Consider the following 6,238-nt stretch of genomic DNA (forward strand, 5'->3'; position numbering starts at 1 on the left):
CTTGCTCGGGCCGTGACCAGGCTCTGCCCTGTGTGCCCCTTGCACGCTGCGTCCTCAGGAGTGCGGTCTTAGGGCAGAGGGGGACCAGCGCCTACCTCCCCACTCAGGTGAGGGGCTGTGCCCACACACGCATGGGGACCCGGGCCAGACTGACTGCAGCTCCACGCTAGCCCGGCCCTGACCAGGTCGGCTAGCGCTCCCGCCCGAGTGCCCTTCCACGTCACAGCCGCTCCTGCGACACCAGACGCCGCGCCACGTGTGGGCGCCTGCGCTGTGGGACTCGGGGACCCGGCAGGCGAGGCATCGGGGGGATGACACAGAGGTTTTCAAAACTTCTCAGTCTCTACGCCTCGCTGCCATTATCACAGTATGTGTCTTTTCAACGTTTGCTTTTTCACCTTACCCACCAATCACGCAGTCGTGCACATGTAGACTTTGCACCCACCCCGTGCCCAGCTGGGGCGCCTTGCTCGCCGAGGGCTACACCCTCGAGCCCCTGGTGCATTGGCTGGACTCGGCTCTATTCTGGAATCTTGCGTGTTGGTGGGAGCAACGCTGATTTTAGATCTGCATGAGTTAAGAGGCTTTAACAATTTGCAGTCCCAAGGGAGCTGTTACATGATCCTCCAAGATAGCCATCCCTTTCTCTCCTCTCTACCCTCCCCCGCTACAGTCCAGGCAACCTCAAAGGACAGGGGTTACTTCTGTTTACTTTTCAGATTTACACTATGCTGGTTACTTTCTTATGGATTATTTATGACGCTTCTTTTACTGGGAAATAGTACTGAAACCATATTGTGGAGTGACAGTTCTTTCATATACCTGTGAAAACACCATGAATATGACTGTGCAAAAGGTATTCAGGATAGGCATTCATGCATGTGTTAGAAAGGGACTTACCTCCTGGAGAACTGCATGTTAGCAAGGGAAGTAGAATACATCTGACGTAAGTGACCAAGATACCTTTTTCTTCGAGAATCCTTCTCATCTGATTTACAGATAGTCTTGTTCTGAAAGAAATGTTTTATTTTTATTTTTTATGTTCATGTCTTACCTCCAAGGCCAGACTTTAAGACTGTCTAAAAGGGCACTTATCCCTCTTTATATTTCTAATGCACAGATTCACGTGTTACACACAGTCAGTGTGCCCTGCATTGTTGTGATAGGGAAGGACCCTTGTCTTCTATTACAAGTTAATCACTAAAGGGATATTGCCAATAAGCTTAAATCATACATAATGGCCCATCTTTGGGAACCCTGCCTTGCAGGTCATGAGCATTAAGCTAAAATACCTTGTTTAGCTCACAGGAAACATTATGACCAGGCCCATCTGTGAATGACTGCAGGAAGGAAGAAATTAACACATTCCCTCCTGAGGTGGACCAGAACCAGGAAGTGTTTGACTTTACTCCCTCCCCTTTTAGTATAAAAGAAGCCTGAATTCTAACTCAGGCAACATGGTTCTTTGGGACACGAGTCCACCACCTTCTCCGTCTGCTGGCTTCCTGAATAAAGTCGCTGTTCCTTGTCCCAACAGCTCGGCTCTCGATTTATTGGCCTGTCGTGCAGAGCAGTACAGCTTGGACTCAGTAACATTGTTTCTTACGATGAGTAAACCCAGTAGTTATTCTCCATACTTTACATTTATAACGCTTTTGGATGCATGTCAAAATATTCTTGGTATGCTATGAATACTTAGACATCTCTGCCTTGGCCTTCCAGTATAAATTAGTTGACAAGATAACACTGATGCCATTGGACAGCAAAAACATCTGACAGACAGCTAGATCCCCAGGCTAAGTTTGGTACAAACAAAAAGATATTATTTAGCATAGTGTAATTAAGGGTGGTATCAAGTGCAGTATTTGAGACAATATTTTAAAAATCCAAAACTAGTGATGTAAATTACATCACTGTAAATGTAGAAGATGAGGAGAAATTTAAAAAAACAACATAGAAATCGCTGGAAAGCTAAAGTAATCCCATGTGGTAGAATTTCAGGTTAGAGAAAATTCCAAACAGATGAAAATAAACCTACAAGAAACAAGTAGGACCAGGAAGGCAGAAGAATGGAAGGACTGAGAAATCAATGGCAGAGTGCTGCATTTTCAAACCCTAAGACCTTGGTGAGGAAACTTCATGGCTAACTCAGAACTCATTCTCATTCAGTGCTCCAAGGAAGGAGCTCTGTGATCATGAAACATCCTTTAATTTCATGTCTGCCAGATCGAATCAGCACCGGTGGTCACAGCCAGGTGCATTGATTCAGGATTTCTCAAGTTTGTCTAATCGTCACAGGCATTCACTGAGAAGCTTGATAACAATATAGATTCCTGGGTCCCAACACAGACCAACTAAATCAGAGTCTTCAGGCAAAGGCCTAGAACTACACATTCTACCAGGGGCCCCCAGTGACCATTGTGATCCAGCACATTTGGGGGACACTCGTTCAGCCAAGGATGACTCAGGAAGAGAAACCGGAAATAAGGAAAGAGATGGGTACATTTTTCAGACAGCCCCAGAGCATGTGCATATGACCTACCATTATAGTCTTTGCTTAAAGAATCAGATTTAAAGCTAGACTATACTAGCAATAGGACAAGTTCGTTTTACACATGAAAGGCATTAGTAAGTGTGTGTGTGTGTGTGTGTGTTTCCAGTTTACTTGTCCCACTGGGGTGGTGGTATCTGGTCCCTAGATTTCTAGACATGTATATTCATGGCATTTTACAGTCTGAATGAGTCTCTAAGAAGATCATCTTCTCAAACTCCCTCATTTGACAGACAAGAGATGCACCTGTGTGCTTGTAAGTTTGCACATCTGTGCATATAACAGTACATATTATGGGTGTGGGTCTTTGACCCTTTTCTGAGTTTAGGGGAATTCTGGAGGCTACACCCTTAACCTATAGCCTGTAAATGAATTAAACAGAGTCCAATGCTAGCTTTCATAATCCATGACAGTAAGCCTTTGGAAGAAAGTTTGTTCATTAAATTCCACAAGTTTCAAGAATTCACATGCACCCTAAGAAGCTCAAATATGGCTCAGGTTACCCTAACGTGACCTCAACATGCCTTTGGGAAACTGAGCCAATGTATCTGGCTTTGAGTCTGAGGCTCCAGATCAGTAAAGATAGCCCCCCGTAGGAACATCTATAGGACGGGAACGTTTGCTCAGCCCTCAGCCAGGCTTTGTGGGTATTCTCATGATAAAGAAAAGCATTTGTCTGTGACCTTCCTTTTCTTCTTCTCCACTACCGCCTCAGGCCTTCTCTCAGGCTGAACCAGCTGAATCCACATGGGGCCCAGTGTGGAAGGAGGCGGACGGGGAGGGAGGGCGGCGGGGAAGTGTGGAGGGGTCCAGCAGAGAGTGAAGGAAACACACGCACACAACTCACCTTCTCTGGGCCTCGGGGTCACTTGTCTGCAGTTTCTTGCTGTTCACACTTTTCCCTCCACTCCATAAGCCGAGAAAGAAGGCCCTTAGAGGGAAACGTGAGATATCTTTTTACAAATATCCTTCAATGCCGCAGTTTATTAACACTGTCAGCCGAGCTGTGTCCTTCCAATTTCCACCACAATGTACAAAGTGGGAAACTTGCCTCACCGTTTTGTACCGGGCCAAGGGGCAAGGTCCCCTGTAATTTAAGGCTAAGATTCCAAATGCAGCCCAGTGTGGCCAAGACCCAAATTTCAGTAATAACTTCTCATCCCCAGTTTTAAGATGTGTGCATCTTCTCTCTGGCTTGATGGTGCCAGAGCCTATCTTTCTGAATTATGATGATGGCACCGCGTCTTATGCAGAATGACAGCGGCTGTGTTTGCTCTCTTGTTCTCTGGTTAAGTATGAATGCAGTGTATCAGATCTATAACAGTACTGACGATTTCCTGCTTATTTGTTTTGGTTCCTCTCATTGCTGGTTCTACAAGCATTCTGAGCACCAGGTGCAGGTGCTTCACGGCCATCTGCCCGGTGTCAGTGTGGAGTCACTGCCAGGCCCGGCGGGTGGCCAGGACTCTCGCTTGGTGGGCTCACTGCTGGCAGCCCACCCAACACCTGTCACCCATTTTCTTCCTTACTAAGAGTACCCTGGTATTGCTCTGGGGTACAAGGTACCCAGATGAAGAAAACTTCATAGTACACGAGATGCTCAGTGAAACTAGTTAGTTGTGATCCTCTTGTGCTAACCCGCTGTGCCTGGGACTCAGGACCAGGTCACCTGTCTGGTTTTACTCAGTCCCTTCCCTCTCAAACTGGCCCAAATTCCTGGAGCCAAATGTATGCTCTGTCTAACCTCGGGATCAGTGTATTTGCCAGAAAGCATCTAGTCTCTCCCACCCCAGTAGGCCTATCCTTCCAGTCCTCCAGGCAAAACAAATGTAAAGGTTTTCAAATATTTTATTTCCTTGTTTTAGTCTAGAATTTTTTGTATCTCAGAGTTTGTAAACATTCTCAAATATGTCTAGATATTGCAATCTAGATCTTAGGTCACTTAACGTGCTTTCCCTTTATGACCTGTATTCATTTTCTCAACCCATTTTGAAATTTTGCCTGCACTGAAGGGATCAAATCAGTCACCTCCATTTCCAGAAACGTGCTCTTGTTCACAAATGTTTCATGGGCTTACCCACTTTAATCAGAGTACCATCCAATCCGCTGCCATATCTGTATAAGAGCTTAGTTGGATTTCTTCCAGTCTTCAGCCGCAGAGAACTTATTGGCCTACGGCTTCTGTCTCAAATGATTTCTAATTCATAACAAGCTTGTCAACTGGTTTATGAAGAGGATGTTTTCCCACAGGTTCTGCACATCTTAAACAATATCACTGGACCGTCCAAGGGAATCAAAAATGCCAAATTCTGTTGAACTGTTTTCTGTGCTTGGAAACAATACTGACTACTGATTATACTTGCAGTTAGCATTGTAGTTTTGTTTTCATTCTATCTTTACTAGTAATGCTAATATACTGAAGAAAAATAGAACGAAGGCTATTTTTATCTTGGAATCTATGATATCCCCAGGTAAAATTGAGAGGGAATTATCTTTTTAACTCTAAGGTTTTTCTAACTGTTTATTTTGAAACAATTTCAAACTTATACAAGGGTACAAGAATCGTACAATGAACTCCCATAAGTCCTTCAGCTAGATGTATCAATTGTAAACATACTTCATTTTGTGTCACATAAAATGCATGTTTTATGTCTCCCTTTCTCTCTCTTTACATATGTTTTTATATGTAAACATGTATGTACATATACATATAATTATATTATTATTAGTTCACCATTTAAGAGAAAGTTACAGACATAATGACCGTTTACTCCTAAATATTTCATCATATATTTCCCAATAAAAATGTCATTCTCTTATATAACCTCAGTAAAGTGACCAAATTTAAGAACTGAATATTGCTATAATGCTATTATCTAATTTACATCCTAAATTTCACCAATTGCTCCAATACACTGATAAAGTTATAATGTTTTAAGGACATGTAGAAATTTAGTCAACATAGACAAGCGGATGTTAACTTGCTTTTGAAAATGAAACTATTCAATATATTATAAAGATAAAAAAAATCTATGTGAGAAACAGATTCTGTGGTGAGAAACAGACTCAATCAACAAGAATTATTTAAGTATTCAAAAACCTATTGGAAGGATCACTTTGGCAATACATACACTAAAACTGAAAAAATGCAGAGATTAGCATGGCCCCTGCACAAGATGATACACAAATCCTTGAGATGTTCAATATTTTTTTTCAGAAAGGGAAAGAAATGGTTGAGTGTTATGGACTGAATTATGTTCCCCCCAAGTCCTTATGTTGAAGCCTTAACCCTCAATGTAATATATTTGGAGATAGAGCCTTTAAAATAGTAAGTAAGGTTACATAAGGGTGGGGCCCTAACCCAATAGGACCAGTGCTCTTTTGGGAGGAGGAAGAGACACCAGGGGTGCTCTCACACAAAGGAAGGACCATGTGAGGACCCAGGGAGAGGGAAGCCCTTTGTAAGCCAGGAAGAGATCTCTCACCAGGAACCCAACCATGCTGGTACTTTAATCTTGGACTTCCAGCCTCCAGAACTGTGAGACATAAACTTCTGTGGTTTAAGCCACCCCACCTGTGGAATTTTGCTATGGCAACTCTAGCAGTTTAATTCACTGGGTAAAAATAGAGGTAAAAATCATAGACTATCCTTCTCATGAGATTCTTAAATTAGATTTGATGGTTGAA

General features: G+C 43.2%; 1 non-coding gene across 1 annotated transcript; it reads left to right on the plus strand.

Moving 5' to 3' along the window:
- Positions 1–5,660: 5,660 nt before the first annotated feature.
- LOC112399659 (U6 spliceosomal RNA) lies at positions 5,661–5,762 on the plus strand. The gene has a single exon (XR_003003278.1). It is a non-coding gene; the product is annotated as a U6 spliceosomal RNA (small nuclear RNA).
- Positions 5,763–6,238: the final 476 nt, after the last annotated feature.

This window comes from Neophocaena asiaeorientalis, unplaced genomic scaffold (assembly GCF_003031525.2).
Source record: "Neophocaena asiaeorientalis asiaeorientalis breed wild unplaced genomic scaffold, Neophocaena_asiaeorientalis_V1.1 scaffold649, whole genome shotgun sequence".
NCBI classification, from domain to species: Eukaryota; Metazoa; Chordata; class Mammalia; order Artiodactyla; family Phocoenidae; genus Neophocaena; species Neophocaena asiaeorientalis.